General features: G+C 39.8%; 1 protein-coding gene across 4 annotated transcripts in view; it reads left to right on the top strand.

The window, feature by feature from the left end:
• Positions 1-26,270, top strand: part of CHRM3 (cholinergic receptor muscarinic 3) — a 283,776-nt gene that overhangs the window by 68,995 nt on the left and 188,511 nt on the right. For 3 of the 4 annotated variants that reach the window (XM_048079920.2, XM_048079916.2, XM_048079917.2), the window contains one exon: positions 13,926-14,035. The gene's annotated coding sequence lies outside the window, so the exon portion shown is untranslated. Of the gene's footprint in view, positions 1-9,128; positions 9,861-13,925; positions 14,036-26,270 lie in introns of those variants that run through there. The other variant, XM_013201195.3, reaches the window with a different exon arrangement.

Raw genomic sequence — 26,270 nt, 5'->3', positions numbered from 1 at the left:
TGAGAATCAAATGTGTTCAGGCCATTGGGCAGGAAAATCTTTAGTTTGGCTGGATGTTCAAAGCAGACTTAAGCACAAAATTCTCCAAGATAAGATTAAAATCATACATTTACGATTACTGCCCTAAACTTTTGGAGAAACAAAATCTATTACAAAACCGGTTTGTTTTGCTTGGAAAGAGGCAGTCATTGATGTTTGTTGACTTATCGTGGTCACCATTTAAAGTACACGGTTGCCTGTCACCAGGGAGTCTGAGAAATTGCTCGTTTTCTCTACTTGGAGGGAAAAGACTTCTTGTTTCAGATGTTACCTTGCAAGAATGGACAGGTACTGTTGCAATTACGGATGTAGATAGTATTAATCTTTTTTTCGTTTCTTGGGTTATAGTGAAACTAAACTCCACTCAGTTAATCAACATTTCCCCCCCCTAAATGTCTGAACTATAGATGCGAGTTTCAGAGGTAATCCCTAGGGTTGTTGATAAGGTTTTAGCGTGTACTTCTCCATTGGCTTTGTTCAGGATTGCTGCGTACCTCATCGTTTTCATCAATTCATGGGCGGTTTGCTTCAAAAGCAAATGTTTGTTGAGATCACAGAATCGTCTAGGTTGGAAGAGACCTCCAAGATCATCTAGTCTAACCTCAGCCCTAACACTAACAAGTCCTCCACTAAACCATATCCCTAAGCTCTACATCTAAATGTCTCTTAAAGACCTCCAGGGATGGTGACTCAACCACCTCCCTGGGCAGCCCATTCCAATGCCTAACAACCCTTTCAGTAAAGACGTTCTTCCTAACATCCAACCTAAACCTCCCCTGGCGCAACTTTAGCCCATTCCCTGTTGTCCTGTCACCAGGCACGTGGGAGAACAGACCAACCCCCACCTCTCTACAGCCTCCTTTAAGGTACCTATAGAGAGCGATGAGGTCTCCCCTGAGCCTCCTCTTCTCCAGGCTGAACAATCCCAGCTCCCTCAGCCGCTCCTCGTAAGACTTGTTCTCCAGACCCCTCACCAGCTTCGTTGCCCTTCTCTGGACTCTCTCGAGCACCTCGACGTCCTTCTTGTAGCAAGGGACCCAAAACTGAACACAGTACTCGAGGTGCGGCCTCACCAGAGCTGAGTACAGGGGGACAATCACCTCCTTGGAGATGGGAGTGTGCAGTGTTTGGCTTCAGTATCTCTCTGTGTATCATTGATATGTTGTTTGATGAAGTTTTTGATGAAAATAAGAAGTTTACCATCTCAAAATCTTTTTATTCTAAAGTAGAATCGTTGGTGGTTTTTGTTTTGTTTTGTTATAATAGTTACAGCCAATTTTTCCCTTCTGAGGCAGCAGTCATGTTACACGGGTTCATTTTGTTCTATTTACCTCTCACGGGGTTAGATGTGAGGTTTAATGTGCCTTCCCCCAAACTTTTCTACGATTGTACGATCCACCTGATTTTGAACTATAGGTTTTAAAACTAAAAAAAGCTGTCTTGAGATGGTCCTGATCATTACCCACAAAAAGTATTAAACCTACCCTTAAATTTATTTTAGTGTGAGGTAATGTACGTTTTTTCTGTCTCTAGTTTTATCACATTTAAAGTTTAAGCCAATGGGATTTGGTAAAGAAAAGAGAAGAGCTGAACTCAGTGTTGTAATTTTCTTATAACTAGGCATAGCACGTTTTGGTTGAAAGCCTGATAAGCTGAATATGATTTTTCTATAATCTTAAATGTCTGAAATTTACTGCTGTTTTACTGGACTTGACTTCTAATGCTATAGCGCTAGTTATTTTACAGGTGCCTGTACAAGGATTTCATATGTATCATTCTAATTATTCAAAGTGGAGAATATGGTTAAATTTGATGCCTTTCTTCTATACAGTGATCTTATTTTTGCATTGCTGATTTACTGTATAAAATGCATTAGTATTTGAAATCTTGATTTCCTGCAGCTTAGGTAATTATACTTTTTTAATGCAAATAGAGAAGGAAATGGGCTCAATGTACAAAAGACCCTCTGTGAAGGATTTCTTGGAAGATGGTGATCTTTCTATTATGCAAAAAGAACAGTGGTAGTGAGATACTAATGAAAATGGAACACATGCATTTGTAGACATATAATTTATTTTTTTTAAACAGATGTTCTGCTTTTTCTTAGAGACTGAAAAAACAAAACACAAATCTAAAAAGCAAACAAACAAACAAAACCTCTTCCTCCTCCATCCTCTCCTAGAGCTTACTCTTTAGAAAAAAGCACACAAACCTGCTTTGCATGTGTTCAAACCCTTACTAGTTTTTCAAAATGCTCTAATACTTAATACTGTTACAAGAATATGGTTAAGCATCTTCTATGTGAAAAGATAGAAGCTGTCTGTTGAGAAAAAATATATGCCTCAAACAGAAATTTGGAGTTTATGCATAGTTGTAAGTTCACAGGATGCACAGTAAAAGCTCTGTCAAAACCATGTGCTCTGGATTGTGCCTGTATGGAATATAAATCACTTTTTCAATGTAATCTCTTTTTAAATAATAGTAGTAATAAAATAGAATGTATTTGTTAAATAGAAATGAAATAAAAGATTTTCTAGTATTCCACCAGGGTGAAATGATCATAGCTGCTTTTTTTCCCCTCACCCTTCTGGTATCTATCACAATGCAGGATCACAGTTTTGTACTTGTAGGATTTGTTAGGAACACAATTATGCTGTTATGTTGTATAAAGCACAGTTATAAAGTTACATGGCTTCGTGGGTAGCATGAGATAACAATCATGAGTAATAAAGATAGAGGGATAAAGTTGTGACCACACAAGAGTATTGTGTTTTAATCAAAGCATCTTTTGTTGTTGATGTTTTATTGAATTATTCTAATTGTTTTATTATGGGCTTTTGAAACAGATATGATGTAGAAAAAGAACAGTAACCCATCCTTTAAACCTTCACCAGCCTTGAAATCCTCTTCCTCTATGAGGAGTTGATAGGTAAGGGACAACTGGTGCTGGATGCTTGTGCCCTTCTCTTTTAGCAGTTACCTGTTTCAGCGGGATGGTGTTAATGAACGCTGGTGATGCTCAGCGGTGCTCACCAGTCAAACATGGCGTTAAGACAGTTTGTTTTGCAAAATTCCTGACCACCGTCTACATGCGGGCAGGGGGGTGTCTGCACAGGAGCGGGGCTGTGTGCGGTACTGGGCGCCTGGGCCCTGGGCCTGTTCTGGCAGAACCCGCTTGTGGTGTCGTGCTGCTGCTGGAGTAGCCTCTGCATTCTGCTTATCCTCGCGTAAATGTTTGGGTCCTCGTTCCAGTTTTCTTATTTTATTTGTGTAATGCTGATTTTTCATTCTTACTGGAGTAAGAAAACTTAAAATCACTTCTTTGTGTGCTTCTGACACGAGACTTTGAGTCAAAACAGACTGTGGTCACTTACTTCAAACCCAAATACAATTCTGAGCAATATTTCAATATTTTTGATATGTTTCTGTGTGAAAACAGAACTGTGCGTTACAGCCTGCATGCAGGCTTCTACCAAGGTTGTTTGTGCTTTCACAGAGGCTTAGTTGAGATTTTCCCCCTCAATTTCACTCATTCTTTCCTGGCCAGGTGGCAGAGCCTAGGCTGAGAGACTAGAAAGTGTAGGAATTACTCAGCCACATGCCTGCTGTGCAGAAGCCCTGAGGGATCACGGGGGCATCTCAGCGGGCCTCACCTGGAGGACAGAACCAGTTCAGCCTCCAGAGGCTAGGTCAGCAGGAGTGCAGGAGAAACCCTGAAGGCTCCCCCAGGGCTTTGCTGAGAAGATCAAGCCCCTCCTGCAGCATGGTGAGCTGCGGGCAGGCAGGGAGGCTGGATGCCAGCCTTGTGCCTGGGAGAACCACCATTTCTGGGCAGTTTGCAGGCCCAGCCAACCTCGGCTGGACGTATGCTCTGTACACATGCCATGGTGCGTTTCATGCAGAGCCCGCGGTCTTACAGAGCCTCCAAACCTGGTGTTGGTTCCCCAGGCCTTGAGGCTCTGCTTTGAGCCCCCTGGGCTGCCCTTGGATTTCTGAGCTCTGTACCCTCTTCTGCTGGCTGCCTCTGCATTTGTTTAAAAACTGTGGCAACAACAACAACAAATTAAGAAAATAAAAGCCTCCCATCCTCTTTTTCTTCCTGTCATCCTCTGGATCCTGCAGCTGTCTTCCCTCATACCCCCCGTTTCCAATTTCTCTGCACGGGGCGTCGAGTAGGCCTCTCCTTGCTGTGAGGTGTTCCCAGCAGGAACACTGTACAATGGGAGGAAAAATGGCCTGGCTTTCGGTTGAAGCGCACAGTGCCAAAAAAGCCTTGAAAAGCATGTAAAGGGGGGGAAAAAAAAAGTTTCTTCCATTTTGCACCCTGTTGGCACTTTTCTGATAGAAAATGGGAGAAGCAATTCAGTAAATAAGCTAACACATCCCGTCTAGTCTATACTGAAAACATATTTTTAAGTTTTGTACTTTAGCTTTTACTGGGCATTTTATGGAGCAACTGAATGAGGAATATCCTGATGTCAACCTACTTTGCCACATTTTGACTCCATGGGATCCTGGGTAGTCCCCAAAGTGCAAATTTGCCATAGCCGTAACATTGTTTCTGAGACTTTGAAAGCAGAAGAAGTCCATTGGCATAGAGACCTGTAGCCCAAATGTTTGAACTGGGAAATCAGCTACTGAGAAGAGAGGTTGAGGAGTTGTTTCATTTTAACTGTACAAATATTGCTCTCTCTGGAGCACAAGCATTTGTACCTGTTTCATCTACGAAAAAGGTATTGGGATGAGGAATTTCAAAGGAAGGTATTCCTCTAAAGTCTGTCAAGTACTAAAAACTATGGGTACTCTTTCATTTGTATTTCTAATTCTGTTCTAATGAAACAAAACGAGAATAGTATGGTTCTTCAGACATCTACCTAAAGTTTACGGTGTGATTATTCCTCCATATATAACATGTTCATCCATGCTTTTTGGAAGCTTTTTTAATATCTGAAGGTTACTCTTTAGGTCATAGCTTTTATAGGTTTAGCGTAAGCCTTTAATCTCACTTTAATGATTTTTGGTTGTAACTTACTCTCATAATTATTACTAATAAATCTACCACATAGCAAAGTACAGTACATCCTGTAGTATCAGAATTCGTTATCTTATTTGTTTATATCTAATTAGCAGAAAAAATACTGCCCATCTCTTCTTATTTCCTGCAAAAGGACCTTCCTAGATGCTGTAATAGCTTTGTGTCTTCCTAGACACGCAGAGGAAGAGTGATGTAGAAGAGGAGCAGTCACATTTGGCTACCAACATCTTGGTCAGGGAAATGGCATCAGTTGTGAGGGAAAGCATTACTGATTTTTTTGCTGTCATTGCCTAGGGTTAAGTTACAATAAGGATTATACTAAAACAGAATAGGTTTTAAAAATTGGGTTTTATCACCCCCTATAAAATCAGTAATATAATTTGACTATCTGGGGTTTGTACAATGTGTACTTATGCCTTAATAACAGAAGACATCTGCTGAACTAATTTGCTCAGCAATTTAGAGAGTTGCGTAGACTGTGAACTGATGGATATTCAGTTAGCTCAGAGCCATTTGAATTTCCTACATTTTATGCGTTCTAGCAAAATTACTTGTTCCTTGGCTATTTTGCTGTCCTGTATTTTCACAGAAAAATGAATGTGTTAAAACTTTCTAACTATTCTTTGTTCCCATCTCTTGTGACTTCCCTTCTACTTTCAGGAGGCTACTTCCAATACACTTCTAGCAGCAAGAAGAAAATTTGCTGGCTGTGCCTCTGCCATCTCCACTGTCCATTGGTCCCTCAGTGAAAATGCTCTGGCAAATGAGTCCCTTGGTTCCTTTCCCTGAGAAGCAGAGTCAGTCCTCGTCCTAGTTCCTGTATTCTCCACTTTGAGTTTCTGGCCTTCCCTTGTCCCAAGCCTGCAGCTCCAAACAGGCGGCCCCTTAATTGTGGGAGTATCGCTAGCAAGCTTCAGGAGAAAACAACACTTGCAGTGTTCGGTAACTCATCCTTGCCAAGTACAAGGTAGGGGAGGTGCAGTACTGCTGCTTTTCAGCTTCCTCCCAGCTGGGTTATAAAACATCATTATTTTTTCTCCAGTGCTCTCTGCTGCACCCTTTTAGAAGTGCACGTATGTTTCTGGCTTTAACCTCTAACTGTAAAGTCCCTGAGGGTTTTTGACTGATGCCTGACTGCGCTGTTGTAAGCACACTGATGCTGGCTGTGTTTCAGCTGGTAGCATGATTTACTAAAAAAGCAGCACCAACTCTCAGAGTTGAGGGCTCAGGATTGATTTATGGCTAGGCAGCAGAGGAGGACATGGAGTTTTGGGAACATACTTGACTTCCCACGTGTCTCTGAAAGAAAATTATCAGGAAGTTTCTTACCAGTAATTCTCAAATCTCCATATCTGCAAAATTTTTCTGATTTTATAATAGCCTGCTTCTCCGCTCGTCCCCTTGTGAGTTTTTTCAGTTTAGAAGGTACAGATACGAAGTTCCTTTTCATTCTGAAGTGCCTCTACTTTTTTTTTTATTATTTTTTTCTTATTGTATTTCTGGGGGAGATTCAGCATTTCATACCTGCATCCATCAGTAGAAAACACTGTGCAAGATCCAAGGCCCTGGAGCTAAGGCCTTCAGAGCACCTGTGTGCATCATGATGAGGGAAAGCATAACTAATGAACATTAGACAAACATTACATCAGTAGTTGCCAGGTGAAAACCACTGATGCAACTAACATGAAGGCCATGAGTGCAACAGTTTTATCGATAAGGTTGACACTAACATCAGTGTGTGCACTGCAAATTGGTTGGTTATTGTCTGCTTAAATTACCTTTAAATTACTTTATCCTGTAATCCAAAGGCTCTATAGTTGCTCGTTTCCTTCCCCCACCTCTTAAAATTCTGTCTTTGTTCCCAAGAAACCAGGGCTGTTTTCATTAGTTTGTAATCCCAGCTAGTGTGCAGTGGTGTCTGGTGTGCTCTGTACCAGTGAGGAGGAGGAATGACCCTTTTGAGGAGGGTAAAACCAGACCCTGAGCCACCCCCTCACTGCTGAGTCCCAGCCCACATCACTGCTGTTGACACACGTTGAAGAAGAGAAGGTGCCATGAAGCTGTTCCAACCTCATTTCTCCCAGACAGGTTTTATTATGACACACTACAGGTCATATTTCAAGCTTTGTTTATTTTTTTTTCCACAAGTGATGACATGGCTGGCATATTTAGAGGTTTATTGTTAATTATTACCAATTCATTAAGGGATTAGTAACTGCTCTGCGGGCACATGCTGAGTACAACCATGTTGCTGCTCTCTCTGGATGAGCTGACCAGAGGAGCCGTGTTCTGCTCTCAAACTTCATCTGAGTTCAGTGCTGGGTAAGACTTTGTTCCTGGATAAGGAGTCACTTTAGTCTTGTTTCTTAATAAACTGTTATTGCTGGCCCATAGAATATCTGTTCAAGCCGTCAGTTCTGACTTCGCTCCTTACCATCTTGCTTCAAAGCATTCCTACCTCACACAGGCAAAAGGGGAGGAAATAACAGTATGGAAAATGTTGGGTTGGGTTTTAACTGTGGTGTAGCACTACATGCTGCACGGGAGCTTCTGTAGTTCCCTCAAATATTATTTGGTTCACAGAAGATGAAGATATGACTGCTTGATTTGCAAAGCAGTGTCAGGGCTGTTCACAGAATTTCAATGCGCTGAGAAGCGGAGTCCTTGGCAGGTGGCATCTCCTTTATCTCCTTTCTGCTGTTGATGCATTAAAAATATTCGGGGGGGCGGCGCCAAAATAACCATTTTCTGCTGGGTGGAAAATAAATCTAAAACTGTTCCTTTAGCATAAAAAGAAGAAATAGGTAGCTGACAGGGACAAAGCACAGCTGTTCCTGACCTCCATCAGCAAGAGCTCAGTTAGAGGCTGAATACTGCTGTGAAAGTCAGTCTTGCAGCATCTGTAGGTCACGGAGAGGATGTGCACGGCAGCACTGGAGAACGAATGTCACATTTTCATTACATATTTGCTCAGAACAGAGCTCTCTCACAGGAAATACATTAGCCCTATTTCTTTGCCTGATGTCCTGCTAATGGAAGAGAGCGAGTGACAAGGGAAGTTCATGGGTTGATTTAGGAGGAAAGACTTTTTAAAATCACACAGCTTTTTAAAATGTTACTCATGATAGTAAAAGCATAGTTTATTCCCATGTATGTGCATGTAGGAGATGATATTCAGCATCTGCTGATATGAACTGACATGTTGACTCTGCTGTTCTGTGCCCTTGCAGCAGCAAAACAGGTATTTTTCCTACAAACAGCTTAAAAGCCATACAGGCAAATCCCAGCGTAGCACCGTGAGGCTTCACGCAGGTGTGAAGTAAATAGCCTAAATGCAGATGCAAGCCATGGTTTCAATGGGAAATTAAGAGCAAAATGTCCATCCAAATACTGTAATAAATGCTCAGCAGAAATAATGGATACTACTAGTGACTCTGCTGTACAATCCTGCCTATATTTCAAAACACATTGATTCTCTTCACCAGTAATTCCTTCTTATTTAGAAACAAATTAAAATGTTTTATGTTATATATGTCATGGTATTGAAGCATCGAGGCAGATAGACTTAAATTCATGGCAGTCACTGAATGAGGATATGGTAAGGTAGGTGATCACTGTGGAAAAAAAGCAATAAAGGATGCAAGGGAAATGTAACTTCTGTTTCACGGTCTCATTTTCTCTATTACAAACATTGCTTACTGTTCAGAGATCCCAGGTGTATGGGCCTTCCTTCCTGAGATTGAATCGAAAATCTATTGTTTGAAAAGTTAATATCAGCCAAATCTTTGAAAATTGAGATTTTTTGAACAATGCATGCTGCCAGATGCACTTTTAATTAACTGTGCTCCTAGTTACAGCTTAATTACATTTTTTGGGCATTTGTTCTCTTTGGAAAATAGCTTTTTAATGGAAAATCATATTCTTTGGCCTCTGAGGAGCAGATTTGTTGTTGGAAGAGTGAGTTGGATTGGTTACACTTTGAAAATAGGTCAGTGGCTAATAGAGTTTGTATAAGGACTAAAAAGCACTTTATCAGCACTCATTAGGCATTGTGGTTATAAGGTCTCACTGTTAAAACAAACTTGAGGGTTTCAAGCAATAACAGGCTACTCCACGGATCTAAACCATTGCATATTCATAACATAAAACAAAGTTTGATTAAAACAACAGTTACGAGAGTTGCCAGGGGCCAAAATGTGCAGTCATCTGGATATGATCCAGTTTTGTTCATTATAAAGGGACAAATCCAGTTTCTCTTCCTGTTGTACACAATTAATATATTGTTAGTCTTCAGTGTGTTATAATAATCAATGGGCATTTAACATGCCATCAGTGCAGATTGTGGCATAACAAAACCCAATGAGACATTTTCACGCAGATAAGGACAATCATATACATAGCGATCAGTTTGAATATCATCAGTGATTTAAAACGAGCTGTGTGTTGGGTGTTTATCATAAAAGCTCCTTAGCAGTCGTACACATTTACGCGGTGTGTTCTGGTTAGCACAGCGTGGAGCTGACGAGGCTGTTGTGTTTTTGTGCTTTCTTTTTGTTAACGCTCTGCCAGGCAGCAACCACGGTTCAATTTAGAAAAGAAAGAAAGGGCATCAAGAAGTATGATTCGACATAGAGTTGCATTTACATAAAATGATCTCCTCTGTGATGCATTCTGATGAGTGAAAATTGATGTATGTTACAGGCAAGTGTGTATTTTGGAGGGATGCATGCTGAGCTCCTGAAGCTGCCACGGCACAGCAGGCTGCACGGGTGAGCTGCTCTTGGAGGTGAGCAGCAAGCGAGCAGGCGTGCATGGCCTGGGTGGAGAGAATAGGAGGGCCTCTGAATGTTATCAGTGTCAGCTGAGCATTTGCAATTAGCTCTTCAAGATTAGTCTTGCAGAGGTTGTGAAATACACACACTAAACCCATGGCTTCTGATTAGTTTTCAGTGCAGGTTGCTTGCTAGAAAAAGGCTTACCCTTAGTGAAATGGTGGCACAGATTTTGATAGAGAACAAACCTTGAAAACTACTTCTATCAATAATGATTACATCATTCAAAGCAACTTTTCTAATTAATGAAATCAATTGCTAATTCATGTTCCATCTGGATGCTTACATGGCTGCATAAGACTGAAGAAATTACCCTTTTCTAGAAGCGCTTTTGCAGAGGCAGCGGCGAGGCATAGGAGTGGTATAAAGGTGGCTCTAAGTGAATCCAAGCTTAAAATTTTTGACCCCAGCCTTGGAGACTATCTTTTTGCATTTCTCTGCCCTTAAAATCGGCGCGTGCTGCCTGTCCTGCTGGAGGCAGGTGCCGGTGCCAGCCCCTGCTCGAGCCGTGGGGCTGGCTGCACGCTGCCAGTGCGCGGGGAGTGCACTCTTCCCCACGGGCGCGTGCACCCAGAGCTGCAACCAGGTGCTGTGCGGCCATCAGGGAAGATGCAAGCAGACCCTCGCTGTGCCATCTATGTGCTGGCTGGCAACAGGCCACGACTGGCTACAGCAAGCAGATTTATAGTTGCTGGCATTTCATATGTTTGGGGGTTTAGTTCCTTTTTTTCTTAAAAAACAAAACCAAAAAAAACCCCACACCTGCTTAAAATATTACTATTGTTGTAAAATGACTTAAATGACTGCAGCAAAGAAGTCTCAGAGTTTAGTAACTTTAATGTTTAGTAGCATCTTTAAAAAGCCTCTGTACTGAGGATACTACCTTATTTGTTCATGCACACTCAAATAATGGTGTTCATCCTTGTAAGGTTTATTTTTCTTTCGTATTCTTACGGTATGTGAAATCATGAAAGTCCTTTTATGCTGTTTAATTTTACGACAGTCAGAATAACAGAGGAATGCCAAAACTTCCATCATTTCAGTTTTGTAAATGTCTTCTTGAAGGATAAAGGCAGTCAGCAGACTGTATAAACGCCATTTTCAGTTTTAAGTTGGTCACTAAAGCATCCATAAGAGCAGCTTGTTCATCTAGCCCTGCAGATCTTCCCACCTGAACGGTAAAGGCCTCAATAATATGATTAAATGATGCTTAGGGGCCTCTGTTAAAATGTTTTAGTGACTTTGCAGTTCACGGTAGTGAGTCAGCTCTGTCACATTTGAGATGCAGGGCTCGATCACGTGAACATTACTACTCCATTGAAGTACAGCCATGCGCTTACCACAAGTCACAACGCTGGAATTATTAAAGAAGGTGCAATTATTCAGGAAGATAATGGGACTGTTGTTGTCCGGCTGGACCCTGTTTCTTGTGCAGTCTGCTTTCTGTGTCCTACAGCTCCTCACATTGCAAAGACGTGAAGTTTGTGAAAATGGGGGGGAAAGATGCTGCTCTGATGGAGAGCAGAGCAAAAAAGACTTTCGGAGTCATTGCATGAATTTTTTATCTTTTAAAGGAAAGAAAAGAGAGAGGACAGTTGTCTCCTCACAGTTTTTTTTTTAAATTATTATTATTGTTTTTTTTTGTTGTTTGTTGTTTTGGTACTTTAATCACCTGAGATCTAATCCTGTCCAAGAAAGGTTGCTCTTGAGGGGAAAATCTGATTACCCCATTGCTCACCTCTTTGTCTTGGCAAGGCCAGGCTGGTGCCCTTTCGTGAGTTCAGAGTTGGAAACGGTGAACAGAAGGACCCCAACTGACTGTGTCAGATGTTCCACATTTTATTTGAATTTAATTGCCTTTAGTTAGCTGTAAATCTTAGAAGTTTCTACTGTATAGTACATTGACATGTTATAACAAAGCTGTGAACTTGCAACACTGTGTTAAAATACCCTTGTACACATAGAAATGCTGTCTTCAGAGGTGCAATATTTCTCAAAACAGGGGCATGAGCGTGTTTGGGTACACGCGGAGCCAGGCCAAGCCTTTCCTCTGTGCCTGCCTGCCCCCACGCTACCCATCCCTCACACCAGTGCTGCTGGTTTTGTAGCCAAGGGGGTGAATGGGTGGGGAGACAGACCTGGCTCGGGGAATGAAACATTCCCCAATTCCCATTCCCTCGTGCTGAAAAACAGCGGGGACACAAGAAGCATGAGCAGTAAGCAGTCTGGTGAAGGATCTGCTGAAAGTTGCAGAGAGCCTGCAGAAAGCCTGGCCCTGGTTGAAAATACGTAGTTTTATCCTTTGAAAGAGCCTTAGAAAATGAGTGCAGGAAAGTATTTATTTAGAAGAATATACACATCAACAGTGATTGGATGGGACTGTAATGTCTAAGCATGCTTGTTTTGACTTTCACAGAAGTCTCCATGGTGATAAAATATTCTCATGTTAATGTCAATTAAAAATTTATTTCCATTGTAAAATAAATCTGGGTAAGAAGATTTGGTTGTAGTAAATTAATGTGGTGACATTTTCTACCCATTCAATTTTCATAAATTTCTGTATGGCTTGGAAGAGCCTGTAATTCCGAGTTTCTAAACAGGTTTTTAGAGAAGAAAAGCAGCCCAGAAGGGTGAAGTGTTTGGAGGGGTCATGCAGCTGCCCTCCAGCTATTAACAGAGTTTAGTTGTAGGGGGGCAAAAGGAAGATGTGGTTGATGCAGACAAAAACAATCTGTGGAAAATGGTCAGAAAATTACACTCATTTTACTTAAGCTTTTCCCTTTAAAGGTGAAAAGAAAATCAATTTCATAGTTTTAAAGATCTGCACAGTTCCATGGAAAACATAAAACCCTGCTTGAAAGAGATTTTTGAAATCTTATTCTGTATCTGATTAAAAGTGTATTTTGGACCCCCTGGTTTCAAAATGTTCTGTGAAAGACCAACTACAGTGTTCTGATCACACACTCACTTTAGTCTTGACTTTATTTTAACCTCAGTTTTGAAATAAAATACAACTGAAATAAAAAGCCTCTTTCGAGAGAAATTCCTGAAATCTGGAAATAATTAAATGGGATGCTTCAAAATCGTCAGACCTCTCCCATGCCTTTTTGACTTTGAATGAAAAAAAATCCCAGATTTGTTCAATTTCTGGGTCAGTGTTTCTGCTGCACCTCCTGTGGTGCAGCATGGAAGAATGGTTCTCTAAAAGTATTTTTCAAGCCACTCTTCTAAGGATTTTTTTGGAGAATCAGGATTGTGCCGGCATCACATATTATTCAGTGAAATCCATCAGCTGTATCTCAGCTGTACAGCCACTTGGCTTAGAGCCCACCTCTCCTGCCTTACAGCACATCAGCTGGACTGAAAAATACAACTCCAAATCAGATCCTCCAATGAGCTTTGCATTGCTCTGGCATTCACATGTAGTGAAACAGGATCGGGATGAATACGATGTTGCTGTTGATGGAAGAGGAGTGCTCCTTGCTTGGTGTGTGCTCGTTACCCAAGTTTAGCAGCGTGCTGAGTGTTAGGCGAAGTGTGGGCATCATCAGCCTCCTGTCAGCACGGGTGCCAGCCCCAGTCAGGCAGCTCTGCTCTTCCCTGCACTTAGTTAATTTGTGTGTATGCAGTTTGTGCTTTGGCGCAGTTTGGCAATGTGAATTCCTGCTTAAAAACACAAAAAGGAAGATAAAGTATTTAGCTCTCGCAACCACTGATTTGAGTAAAAATGCATAAAACAGTTATCATAAAACAACAATGAATAAATAATCTGAATCCTGAAAAGTCTGAAAGCTGAAAAACCTTCAAAAGTACTGCGGATGAAATATCTGAGCAAAAAATGTTGCAATGATTTCAAGAGAAGCTATTGCTGGATCATGATGGTGTGCAGCAGGCTTTTTCTGTCTTTAAAAAAGTATGTTTTAAAAAACAGTGAAATGGAGAACTTTATTTTAAATAGGGAACACTCAGTTTTCACTATTTCATTGTTATCATTCTGTGGTTTTTTTTTTTTTTTTTAGATCTTGGTGGTTATGGCAAAATCTTTCAGCAGTGCGTGGTATGATGGGCTACAGGTTGGATGATCTACAGTCATCTGAAACATGATATATACTTCTTTTCCTTGTCCATGGTGAGTTTTGTTCTTGTATTACATATACCTATTAAATACTTGACATTTACTTCAGAAAAGCTGCATTGGGTAGTACTCACATTGCTTTTATATGGACTAGCCTAGCATTGTTTATTTACAGTATGCATAGAAAATAGATCTTTAGCTGTTTGAGGATATTTTAAAAAGCTGAACTTTAAAAAAGAACCTTACAAGAATGTTTCTCGTTTTAGATGATTTTGGAGCTATGCAAACATCCTTACACACACCTTGAAATGCTTTCTCTCCCTTCAGCTTGAAAGCGTCTTTATCTCAGTGTGTAGTATTTTAGGTCAAATTAGATTCAAGCTGAATGGAATGCTCTTTTTACTATCAGACACATCACAATGTGTTACCTTCTCTGTAGCTGTGTTACAAATATAGTTCAAAACACAAAGAATAAGTTGGAGAAAATATTTAGACAGAAGTTTTCGGTTTTATTTTTGAACTGTGTCTGTATTTTGTGCCTACAATTACTCTGCTTGTAGTATTCGTGAGCAATGTTAAGTATTGTATAAACAATAATATTAAAAGCAAGGCTCCTCATAGTATAACTGAACTATCACTTCTGATTTACACAGTGTCCAGACATGCAATAATGAGATCCAAAGCACTAGTTATTCATTTGGCTAAACACAAGTTCAACGTTGACAAACCAAATTTGGATATCATAATGTTCCACTGACTGCTCTTTAATACACCAGAAATAGCAGCCCAGTCTCCTGCCCAAATATCAGGTTAAGTATTTGAGGTTAAAGTTCTATCTGTCTCCCTCTTCTCCCTTTTGAGGGTTTTGACTAGGCTCTTACCGCAAAGTTTATTTGAGATTGGTACTGAATTTTCAGGAATAGCTGAATAACTTTGTTAAAATCTGTAAATGTTTCTTACCTTAAGCCTGTGGCTAGGGTTTAAGTTAAAAGAAAAGATGTGACACTGCCTGCATGAAATGTATCCCTCCTTTTCTACTCCTGTTCTAGATTTCAGAGTCCTTAGAAGTATGCAAAAGTACGGAGAAAAGCAGAGATGCAAGCCGTGAGAACAGAAGAGGGAAATTAATGGCATTAGTCAAAGCCATTCTTATGATATGCTTAAGTACTGTAATGAAGTGACACAGAGGCAATACAGTTTCCAGAGATGTGTTTACACTTGATAATGGAAAGACATGTTTAAATATCCCGTATAAATGGATAGGGATATTTGCCAACGAAACTGGTTACTGTTATTTTTGGTGGAAGTAAGTTATTTACACAGTGAAATGGCCAGATATATAGCACGCCTTTTTCATCCTTTGGAAGGCATCTTCCGCCTGCCTCTCTTACAGTTGCAGCTGGCTTTGCATTTCAAATGACATGTCTCCCAGGTACTACCCATACCACTCTGACACCGGAGAACCAGATAAATAGAAAGGAAAACATCACCTCACTTGTTCCTACCGGCAAATTATTGGGGGGAAAAAAAAAGCGGATACTGTTTGATGGGTTATCTAGCACCTGTTGATTCTGAGAAGCAGTTCCCCGGGTATTCATCGAGTTCTGCATTGTTCCCTAACCAGGCTTTTTATTTGTCGAATGAGCTGATTTGCTTCAAAGACTTGACCTTTTCTTTTCTCCTCTTCCTTATCAGCAATGTGCCATGCATTTCTGAGTCTGTTTTTGCATCCTGAATGTGCACTGATTCATGATGGAATAACTTTGTGATAGGTCTGCTGGAAGGACTAACTTCTTTAAACAGAGAAAAGGATGTCTGTCCTGTATGTGCAAACAGGATTTGGTCTCCTTTTCCAGAGGCCTGCCGCACCACATTATACTGCAATTGCTCCCTGTGTCCACCAACAGAATACAGTCCACAGTGTTTCCTTCACGACCAAACTAAAAAAAGATAAAATAGCGATGCAGTCTTAAATTCTTGTTTAAGAAATGTCATTTTACATTGCCCTTACAACTAAAAAAAAAAAAAAAAGGGAAAAAAAAAACCAGAACAAAACAACAAAAAAAAACAATGCTTGCTTTGGCAGTCTTTTCATCAAGATCACTTCTTGTTGCAGTCATACCCTTCAAGCAAAGAGAGGACGTGTGTGAAGGCCGTCTTGGTCTCCCGTTCACTATCATGCCCACTCATGACTCAACGTAGGTTCTGAAAAGCCCAGAAGCTTAGCCCAGAGCTTCCCTCTAACCAGATTAAATCTAAGGTGGGCATCAGGAAGTAAACTGAATGTTGCCACACATGACACGAATGCTAGAGGATTTTCTACCACTACTAACTACAGTAGCTTGAGCAATTTTATTGTGAGATTAAGTAGTCCTTATTTGTTGAATTCAAAACGTACGGAAGAGGAAGGAATATTCAAGGCAGCAATAGACATTTAGAATCTGCAAAATAAAGGTAATAATAGTAGTTCCAGTTTGCTCCGGAATCTCATACTCCAGTAGCTAGACCAGGTAAACCTACTGCAGAAAGACACATTAAGCTGATGAAGTCAGGCTTTTAGAGGAGGTGGTGAGATACAATAAGTTACTTGAAAAGGAAATGGAAAGACTTATAAGTACTGGAAATACAAAATTATACATCAGCATCTAGATGTTGACTGTCCACTGTAACTTCATTTTGCATTAGACTAGCTGATAGCTATTTTGGCTTTTTTTTTTGTGGCTGAAAAGCACGGTCAGCTCTTCTGAGATTAAAAACAAACAAAAAGTCAAACAAAATCTGAACTGCCTCCTGTATATTGAGAAACTTCATATGGTATTTTAATATTTAAAGGGTTTTTTTTTTAAATACTGAATATGTAAAGTCAGCACAGGAGGACAAAAAAAGCTGTGAAGAGCAGATGCCAGGTGCTGTTTAGGAGACATTTATGATAATTAAAAAGAGAATATATAAAACATTAAAGGTCAGGACATCTACAAACAAGATAAGTAGATCAGACCATATGTTAAGTTATAAGAATTACCAGGGAATTTTAAGTACATAGTCTCATCAACTTACTTGGAAGGCACTCTGAAAATAAGCGTAGGAAACTCAATAAAAAAACTGTGTTAGATATCCCAAAGTCCGAAGACCTATAAGCTGTATTTTGAAGTGTTATGTAACATAGACAACTGGTAGGAACAACATCAGCAACTGCTCAGTGGTGTTAAAGTTCTGTTACCCGACTTAAAAACCAACCAAACAAAATACCCACCACATACTAAACCAGCAACAACAAAACATGGAAAAGGCCTAGCCCTGGATCTTGATTGCAGATGCATTTCTCAGCTCAAAACACTCGAAACAATCTATGGCAAAAAGCATACTGAAACCTCCTCTACCAACACTAAGTAATGGAAAGCTTGGGTTTTGGCTACTTCTGCTTCTGAACTCTAGTTTTGGCATCTCCGTGCTGATAGCTCATTGCAGTTCACAGTGTTGTATCTGAAGTAACATTCCATTTCTTGAACTGTAAATCATTATTAGTAAGTATTAAAACCAATCCATTTTTTGTTATTTCCATTGCTTTCTTCTTGTGGAAATTCAGTATTCTGTAGACTGATTTTGGTTGGGGCGTTACTCCATCAGTGCTCACAAAGATGCATTCACTGAATCTGGATCTGTCCTCTTTGCCATGCCAACTGCTAGCTGGGCTTTCTGAACACTTCATGGGCTTCCTTTGGATGCCAGAATAAATGACATAACAGGTACATGGAAGGAATCAAAATGAAGCATGCGTTATTTATTCTAGTGATCACAATCTTATTGAGATACAGCCTGAACTGAGATGCCTGCAGCTTATAAACAGAAACAAATGAATAACTGTTAGCATTTGACTTTAAAATCTCTGATTCTGGTGAATTTGAACTAGGTTTTTAATGTTGTGCATTTGAATGTAACATTCAAATAAAGTTAGGATTCCCCTTTACCCTTTTCCTTTCATTTTCCCACACTCCTCCGTACTTCGTTATCAAGCTGATACTGTGAAGGATTACCCTATGTAAAAAGTCTTGTGCCAAAGCAGCTTTAAAAAACACAGAGAAACTCGCCTCAAAGTTAGTTATTGGTTAAAGCAGTTCAGTAACATAGGAGGAATTGCTGGTGATGTGCTGTCTGCTAAGGATTTTCTATTGGCAAGGAATCTCAACTAACCATTTTCTGTCAGTTTGTCCTGACTGATGTGCTAGCCAACGGAGCAGTGCATCATTTTATTTCCTCTTAACTAGTGTCCCAGTAATGTGAAGGTAGTAAGATATGGCTTTAAATTAAGTGCTGCAAGAAATTGCTTTATCTGAATGGAAACGGTGAAATACCTTCAGTTTCTCTAGGTTTGCATTTTTGCGTGATTTTCTTCTGAATTAGTGCCAAGTAACTAGTTCCAGGGGATTTATGCATTAAAAAAAAAAGTAAATGAGTAAACATATTTGGAAAGAGAAGATGCAGTATGGTAATGCTAGTATTATGTTTAAATTCTATACTGTTTAACTGCACCAGGCTCTTAAAGTGCTTATTTTAAAGTCCCAGCAAACTTGCATAAAAACATATCCAGTGAATTAATAATCTTTAGTTGTTCTACTGTGCTATAAACGATATTGTAAAGGATAGAATAATAATGCAATGGCAGCCATTTTCCACAAAAGACCAAGGTTTTGCCAATTTTATTAGGGTAAAAAAGGCATATGCAAAAGCTAGTAAAAATGTTTGTTTTTGTTCTTGGAATATTAATCTAGATTTTTCCCCTTAAAGAGTTAGTGACGTAAGAATATTCTACATGTGCTGCAGACCCGTTTTTTTTTATTTTCCTGCTGTGAAGGTAAAGTTTCCAGTCAAAAACCAAGACACAGTACAGAACTATCCAGCCCATTATCAGTCTGCTAGGGGAGGATTCCTGGAAAGCTGGAAGTGTTTTAGATGGTGTGTGACCTAGGAGAGCAGTATCCATGGGGAACTGCCTTTGGTGCCTTAGCACCGGTTCCTCCCATCCAAATTAAACCTTGCTGAGCTGCAGCAAAGTAGTGCAACAAACTCAGAGATCTTTTGGAAGGGAGAGGTGGCTTTACTTCAGGTAATCCCAAATCAAGTTGACTTTACCCATTTGTGTCCTTACAGCAGCATGCTCACAGCACCAAAAGATGTGTCCGGGTGATCTGACTAGCATCACTTGTGTTCAGGCTTGGAGGCCAGGCGATGCCAGCCATTGCATCCTCACTATATCTCTTGGGTTTCTCTTGATTAGTGGTGACAGACGAGTTTTGCGGAAGCTCTTTTACATGAAGTAGGACCCAGTGGTCACTATATTTTGATGATTCGCCTCAGACTTTTGCTTACTACAACCTCTAAATTTAAGGCTGCTGTGCTTGTGTCATCATTTCTCAGGGCAGCCAGGCTGGCAGGAGGGGGCACGTGGTGACACCGCGTGTGGCATCGCCCCTGCTGCATGCTTACACTTTCTTTACAGCAGCCTGTTAAATAGTGTAACTAATTTCACCTTTGGGAGTTTAAAGAGTGTTAAATAATGTGGGGGGTATATCTGGGGCATATACCTTGGGACGGTTTTGGATACCTAGCTGGAAAATGTGCTAAATGTTTACTATGAAAATTAGAACCCCTAAGTTTCCTAGGATTAAGTACTTAAAAATGTAACTAGAAAATGGAATTACGTTTCTTCTTAACAAAACGTAAACATCAGTTTCCTGTGAACCTGCACAGTCTGGTGGGCACTTTCATACCACATAGTGCTTCCTGCATCCCTGAGAAGCCTGAATTTGGTAACTCTCAGAGGTACTCACAGAAAGGTTTCAATAAAGACTTCTAGGGAGGAGAAAAAAAAAAAGACCAAAAAAGGTTTACTGCTTAGAGCAATGATCATTTTGTTCTTTGTTTTTTTGTAGTTAGCAGGCAAAGTTCCTTTCTGCTTATTGTTTTGGAGGTTAATGTTACATAAATATGTGTGTTGGAACTAGATTTTTATATGAGCATAATTCTGAAATAAACAAGATAATAGATGTTTAAAAGCTGTGTGGCCTCAACTTCAGGAGAAGAAAATTGTCCTTTGATAATCAGGGAGAAAAAAATAAAATAAAAAAATAAAAAATAAAAGCCTGACAGCAAAAAATGTTTCTGGTCATCTAAATAATTGGAATACTCATGAATAATTAGAGACAGCAGTTGGCTGTCAGGCCCCTGGGCACATTCCCCCCACCCCAGGTGTGACCATCACCCACCCAGGTGCAGGCAGACATGGCTCTGCCCTTTCTGTGCGCAGCTTCCCATCTCCTCCGCTCATGTCCTCTTTCCCACCTGGGCTCATTGTGTGCCACAGACCCACCCTGTCACTTCTTGAGGAATGTCATCAGGTTTCTGTTGGCTCCAACCTCTGGTGAATAAGAGCCTGGCTGGAGGCTCTGCTGCCAGCCACGGCGGCACTCCCTGACTTGATGTCTGCTGCCTGTTTGCCAGTGGGACCTTTTGGCACCCAGCAGGTCACTGATGGAGCTGCTGAGCAACATAGGCCACCCTACTTACTTTACCTCTGTAGAGAGATATGGGTTTGTTTTTCACTTTATTTCTATTATTATTTGTAACATATTAATGTTATCCTGTAATTTACCCAACAGCAGAGAACTATTATAAGGTCATGTTCCAGAATTAAACATATAATCATTTTGAGACTCAATCAAAAAGTAGCTTTGCAAAGCACAATTTAAAAAATAATCAGGTAAGAATCACTGCAGCTCTGTGACTTCCCACTGATCAAATGCATGTATTTCCTATATCTCCTCTCACTTTAATTACGCTCTTTTAGCTGACATTAGCAACAGTAGAAATAGGGAAAAGGGGAAACACTGGTTGAAAAGACACAGCTTTTGAAAAGCAATTTACATATTTCAGCTAAGAGAAACAAAATCTAAGGGTTTGAAAGGACTAATGAAGTGCTTGAGAAGGGGAGGAATGAGTTTCATAAGTTTAATTCATGCTGTTGCAGCAGGCATCCACAGTTCAATTCTGCATCAACTGCTTTTAGATGAGCTCTGCATTAAATCTGAATAAATTTATTTAGAAATTTATATGATTTTTAAAAAACTGTTGTCAATAAAAGCATGTAGATATTGTCAGTCTATTACCTGGAACAGAAATATCTCATTGAGATCAGAACTGCTGCTAGAAAAGTAGAACAGTACAGATTTTTAAAAGTGAAGCAGTTATACTTTGATAGAATAAGTACTGTTCATAGGTAATTTTCCCTTTTCTGGACTCCCTGGTTACACTGAAATGTTACTGGATACCCTTCTTTGTCAGAAAATTAACATAGAAGTAAAGCAGCATAAAATCTTCAAAACCTTAAAGACTTTGTCTTTTGTGGATTTGCTTTTGACAAAAGCAACTTAATCTTTAATATTTTTTTCTGTTAAAGTTTAACTTCTGCTTTTCATAAAACGATGTAACACTTCTCTTTTTCAGCTTTCCTCTCATTTTATTTCCCTTTGTATTATACTGTTTTCTACAGCTTTACGTAATCATGTCTTACAAATGCATTTTCTGTGCATTAAGTGCATTTTACAGTGGTTTACAGCAACTCATTTGGGCTAAATTTTTTTGTGGGTAGGCCTTTCTTTTGGAGAATTTTAATTTTTGTTCTAAATTATTTGATGAAATGCTGCTGTGAATAGAATTGATATCAAAAGTAGTTCTTTGTCATGATGAAATATTAAGGAAATAATAATTTAGATACATCAGGATACTGGTTTTGAATAATGGGTACCACTGGCTTAGTGAGACATATTTATTCTAAGCATTATTATATGCTATTGCTGTTAATTTGCTGGATGTCATTAACTTGTCTTTTTAGGGAATATATATAGACATGCACTCATATATAAACAAAAGAAAATAATAAATTATACAGAAACACTTCAAAAAAGGAGTGGTTCAGGGGAAAAGAAAGGATCATCCTCTTGTGAGAGATGAGCAAACCTGGAAAGTAATTTCTCTCCTTTAAAATAAAACCTGCACCATTTTTTAAATGGCGTGCTTTATCTGTGTTCTGAATCCATTACTGTGCACCTCTGATTACGCAGATCTTGACAATAAGAATAGGATTCATCTGGCATCTCTCAATTGTCAATAGAGAGAGGCAGGCGACTCCAGGAGGCAGTTCTTCTCTTATATCTGCCTTAGATACTTATCTTAGAAGAGGATATATTACCCTCTGGAGCTGACTGTGTATGCAATATTGTTATTTCCTATTTTAAAAACAGGCCAAGATAAGCATGAAGAGCTCTGTGCTTCCTATAGTTCTCTTTATTTTGTTGGAGCTATGGCAATTGCACCTCTTGAGCTACTGCGCTTGTTCAAATGGCTCTGCATTTTAAGTGCACAAAGGCTCTCTCTAAACGGTAGAATCTTTCTGGCTGGGAGATACAGTACTTTAACCACTGTTATTATGTGGCACAATAAAAATGAAAGTCTTCAATTATACCAGCACTTAAACCAAATCAGTGTTGTTCTTCAGATCTTTTGTTTGCCTGATGGTTTGACATTCATAGCAATAACAGGCTTGCAGTGCTGTATTCTACCTGCTTCCCTTCCATATATAAGCATAATGTTAAATTTATTAAAAATAGGAGGTTGCAAAAAATAGTATCTGGAGAAGCAAGACTTTTAGGACCATCTCCTGCTTTTTCTATTTGTTACAGGAAAAGTGCAATGTATATCAATAATATCCATTTAATTAGCTTGTACAATGTGATTTCTCTATATTTTTTTCTGGTTTGCACAAGCTTGTGCTGCTCATTGCCTTTCATGTTAACTATGCTAGCTGAACTATTAAAAAAAAACTTTGCCTCTGTTAGGCATCTTTTGCATAGCCAACTTACACAGGAGCAACTGTAAAAATAAAAAGGTGCTTCAATATAGTGCGACACTAGTCTTGTCTATGTTTACTCATTGTGGTAGCTTTTTTCCAAATACTTGTTAATTCTAGTATCTTCACTCTCCCTTTGGTGAGAGCAATACTAATTTTAATGTGTGCATTCATCTAGTTTTCCATGGATTAGACATTCTTCATTTCCTCTCCTAAGTAAAATGAATGTACTGGTGCTCTGTTAAGTAGTCAGTGTTTCACAACAGCGATGTGGACATTTTAGTGGTGTAGAAATTATTTCCCGTTGGAGAATATATAGCTTTTTTCAGGACCTACGGTCTGAGTTTCATCGTCAGCCAAGTGAAGTTAATGGGTTGACTATGCATTATGCAGGACCTTCTTGTATAGTGCTAATTAATCAGTGCCATGCACTAAAGCTGAAACCTTTTGGATGAGAAGTAACAGCAAGGCTTCAACCATTTGTACTAATAAAAGAGAAAGTGCCGTTTGGGGTTACCCTGACCAGATTTCAGCTTGTATTACATCCTGCATAATAACCTTCTTACTACATTTCAGTGCCATAGTCTGCTGGTCTTTAATTCTTTCTCTAAGCTATATTGTGGCTTGGCACAGCTGAGCCCCTCCTGTGTTGCCTCCTCCAGGTGGCTTCACTTCAAAAGCCTGGAAAAAAATATTCCACGTAGAAACAGGTAGCACTGCAGTAACATAGGAGAGGTGTTTAAAGTATCCCATGGTCTGCTCTTGCTTCCTGAAAGGTTGTTGATATTTTGGCTTTGCTACGTGAATGGTAGGAGAGAACATTTTTCATTTAAGAAAACCATGAAATTACCAAGTTGGACAGTCTATAAAACAGCTATCAAAGAGCAGCTGAAGGCTTTCAAAAGATTTGTGGGTGTGATCATGCTCAAGGGAGAGGGAAAAGAAGTGAGGGATCTGCTGCAAAGTGGCAAATCCCGTGAGAACTGAGGCATCAGACAAGCTTTCCAACAAGAGCCTGGAGCAATGCATTAGCGTGTGCAGCAGGTGATGCCAATGAGTCTGAAAAGCTCAGATTAAATGAATGCAGGTGTTGGTGTTAGAAAATCAGGTCTCAAAAGAATAGTGCTAGTTACTATCAAGGGATTGTTCTTGCCAAAAGAAGTTTGGAGGTAATGTAAATTGCAGTGCAACTTGACTTTGTGTTGACTCCAAGCAAGGTCATAAAATAGTCATGCATATGATTTAGCTCTGCATGTGAGTCAGCTCTGGAGCAGCAATACTCTTAGATTTCTTTTGTTTGGAAAATTTACATGCTTGAGACATTTCAAGCCCAGGCTCACCATTTTCTTAAAGTTCTAGTACAAATTTTTGAAACCAGAACAGGAGTAGAAACAATTCAAAATGGATTTATTTTCTTTAATGAGAATCTTGTCAGCTTTCTGTAATGGGCACAATAAGGAAGAACAGCTCTTTAAAATAAAAGAATAGATATAAACCTGCAGTGTACATTGAGGGCACTATTAATTTTTTTTCCAGTATATTAACATTGTGTGTAAGAAGATGGATTATTTAACAAAAAAAAAAAAAGTGATCTTGCAGGATTTAGGAACTTCTCTCCATTGTGTTTGGGTGTAATCAAGTTGGTGCTCAAAAAAGACAAACACAGAGAAGCTTTCACCATTTCAGAAATGATATGGCCTTAGAAGGGGGGGATTTCATTTCTGTGTTTAGAGGGCCCATGGTAATGCCACATAGAGTGGCATCATATGGTGGTCCCAGCCTTTGGTGGACAGCCCCAGTCTAATGGCTTGCTTAGAGAAAGGTGAAGCTTCTGACTCTGATGCTACCCAGTGGAGGGCTGCATGCATCCGCTGCTGTTACATAAGTCTGTAGTCCTGAGCCATTTATAAGGTACAGGCTAATTCAGCTGTTCCTGGAGAGTTGTGGTTATTTCAGAGGATAAATAGTCCTGTCATATTATCATCACTTCGCTGAGCTGTATGAGACTGCTAACATTTACTCTCTTTGGTTAATTCAAAGAAAGCTATAAACTTTGCTTGTGAACTGTTTTGCACAGCTGCTTTTAAAACACATTTCTGTGTGCCATATCATTGTTGACAGAATTTTTGATTATGTTTGACTTTTATTTTTGCTCTCAGTGTTTTATGTACTTTGAATTGAATTAATGATTATGAAGTGGCCTATTACTGATAAGGTCCCAACAATATGAAGGACTGAAGTAAAGCTCTTTCACTTTTCTCCTGCCTCTCCTCTCGCTTTCTGTAAATATGTCATGTAGGAGAGGAAAGCCAAAGCAAGGCATGAGTATCCATGTGCAAAAAAAAGTCATAATCTGTTTATGCTGGTGCTGAGAATGCTTTATCTTGTTTTAAGTATGTTGATACAGTGCATTCAAAAATCTTCCTGTGCGCAGTCTGTAATTATTATTGCAATAATTTAATTCAAGCATGATGGACTATATAGTTATAGTATTTTTGTCAAATACTTTCATTAATCCTTAACGTTTCAGTTTCCTGTTGGTGAGAGGTGAAAAATCAATTCAGAAATGTTTTAATGGCTGCAGGACTGGCCATCCCACCCAGGAACACACTGGGCCACCAGGCTTGAGAAAGAGCCATTCCTCACTGAAGCTGCTCCCCTTTCCCTTCCCGCCCATCACTGATGCCCAAACAGCGCAGATGTTGCTGACTTCCAAATGTATTTTCCCACTCCCACCAGTTCTTTCTAGCTAGGAGATTGCAGGATGTTTTTGAAAACTGACTTTCTTTGCAAGTTTCCCAAACTCTCTTTAATGTTTTCTAGTATCCCAAAATTAAGATTAAATTCTGTGAATCCTTTTTTCCACAGTAATTAAATCCATAGGTCTTTTCCAAGAAATTCATTTAAAATTTATGTTGTTTTTCCCAAAGGGAGTTTTCTGCTATGCAAACTAAATAAAAATAAACCCCTTTGATCACTTTTCCGCCCCCTTTAATATGGGCAGTGTTTCCAGCGTAACCTGTCTGTAGCTGGTACAGTGTGGGTCTCCATGTGCCACCCAGTCTATCGGGGGAATTGTGCTAAGTATAAGAATTAAGAGCCTCAAAATTCCTTGACCATGTCTGATTCATGCTCCCAAATCCATGAGCATCTGTTGGCTGTATCCCGCTGCATTTCTGCAGAGGTGGTGCTACCCCCGACCGCTGAGAGGAGGGTGCTTGCTCTGCCCTGGCACAAACTCGTTAGGAAAAGCCTGTCATTGCTTTTGATGGCCTGCATTTGGAGGGAAATCGGAAGGGACAGGCTTTGAGGGGAGCAAAAGGCAAGGAATAAAGAAGGCCGGCCATCTTGAGACAGTAACTGTACTGTCAAAGCTAACACTGAGGT

This window comes from Anser cygnoides, chromosome 3, assembly GCF_040182565.1.
Source record: "Anser cygnoides isolate HZ-2024a breed goose chromosome 3, Taihu_goose_T2T_genome, whole genome shotgun sequence".
Lineage (NCBI taxonomy): Eukaryota > Metazoa > Chordata > Aves > Anseriformes > Anatidae > Anser > Anser cygnoides.
This window is presented reverse-complemented; position numbering and strand designations above follow the sequence as displayed.